General features: G+C 47.3%; 1 pseudogene across 1 annotated transcript; it reads right to left on the reverse strand.

Annotated features, from left to right (window-relative positions):
- Positions 1–300: 300 nt before the first annotated feature.
- On the reverse strand, positions 301–1792 carry LOC103715985 (protein SHORT-ROOT pseudogene; annotated as a pseudogene). The gene has a single exon (XR_015977268.1). The product of XR_015977268.1 is annotated as a protein SHORT-ROOT pseudogene (transcript).

Below are 1792 nucleotides of genomic sequence, written 5' to 3' on the forward strand. Positions count from 1 at the left end.
TTTGTCTAATGGCACATTGCCATGGTGTAGGTATTATAATTAAAGAAGCTAGTTCATGGGATCCTAGGGATCGCATGAGCCTGTGATTTATGGGATATGATCCACATAGAAGTTAGAGGTTTCCAAAACCTCTATGTTGAGATTCTTAGCAAGGTTGGGTCATGAAGTGGAAGTCGAAGCCTTCCTGGAGAGCCAGATTCTTCCTATCTCAGCTACCATATACATACCATGACTAGATATATGTTTTTTAACCTAGCTTTCTGGTAGTAGGAATCTGCATCCCAATAAAATCACTTTCAGATGCACAACCAATCTAGAATTGCAAAACTTGGTGAGGATTACAAAAGCTGCAAGAGAGAACATCAACTGTAAGCAAAACATGAGGGAAAAAAAGCTTGATAGCTACGGTTTAAGAAATGAGAATGTTATCCAAGCTTAATTCTAGAGTTTCTTGGGTTTCCAAGCTGATGCCCATACCACTGGTTCATCCTTCCATGTCAAGTAGAGGCCTGAGGCATCACCCTCTGCAGGCAGGAGCGACCATCTTGACTGATACCTCTTCAACAATGCCTTAACATCATCGATTGCATCGTCGCTAAAGCTCATAGGCGAGAAGTCTTCCATTAGCCTTGCACACCATTGGCTCCCCTTCTCCCCCCTCTCGCAGTGTCCACCACCATTTTCATCACAAGCGAGGACACTAAGAATACTCCTTGAGCACTCCCTCTCCAACATCAACCTCTCATTGCTGGTGGGAGAAAAGCTTTCCTCCAGCATCCTAAAGAAGACGCCGTAAAACCTCAAGCACTCCTCAAAGCACTTGACAAACTCGCTCCTAGAGCTCGTGAAGTCAACCTCCTCTTCCACCACGGTGACCACCTTTGGCCGGATGTTGCAAAGCATGCGTAGGAAATCATTCCTCTCTTCCACGCTGACCCGTCGCAACGCCCCGATGCAATTCACAGCGACTGCTTCATCCTCTTGGACTCCCAAGTCCTCTTCCTTGAGCTCCCCTAACCGTGCCGCCACCCTCACCACTTGGAACTCAAACGGCACACCCATCAATCTCGCAAACTTTTCAATCCTATGCCCGATGTCCTTCATCACCGATCCCCCCATGCCGACGGTCGACACCACCGCCGTAAGCCTTAAGTTTGGTGCGTCATCATTTCGGGTTGCCAAGGCTTCCAGTAAAGCTGGCCATTGGGTGCAGTAGGTGTTGCTGATGTCGATAATATGAAGCTTGGCCTCTCCTTTCATGGCTTCCAAGATCGCACCATTGGATGCTACATGGCCAAATGTGGTCCAAGGACTCACCTCCTGAAACTTGAGGATTACCTTCTTTGCAGACTCAAAAGAGTGGCTTCTCTCTACGATCGATACTAAATTCTTGTAGCAGCGCTCTCCTGATTCGGTTGCTCTAGAGAAGAGAGCTTGCAGGAAATAGGATGCCAACTTTTGGTCACAATCTCCATAGGGGGATGCAAGCTCATTCAACATCCATAGGAGGTGATGGATCTTCTTGGAGTCCTTCTCTGAGATGGCCTTTGCGCACTCTTGGAGGAGCTTTGCAACCCATTTCTCGGTTGTACCAGTGCCGTTAGGCTCCGTGTTTGTTGACATGGGGCGGTGGTGCTGGTTTGGATTTTGCATGCTATGCTTGATCATGAGATAATTTGCTGAAGGAGATAAAGTAAGGAGGCTTTGGAAGGTGGGGTGTCATGTCCAGGACCTCCCCTAAAATCGCTAGCGAAAAAGTATTATTATTTGGATTCCGTGATTCTGTATAAGT

The sequence above is a fragment of the Phoenix dactylifera genome, chromosome 4 (assembly GCF_051530095.1).
Source record: "Phoenix dactylifera cultivar Ajwa chromosome 4, Ajwa_hap1_PhDact_Kaust_v1.1, whole genome shotgun sequence".
NCBI lineage: Eukaryota > Viridiplantae > Streptophyta > Magnoliopsida > Arecales > Arecaceae > Phoenix > Phoenix dactylifera.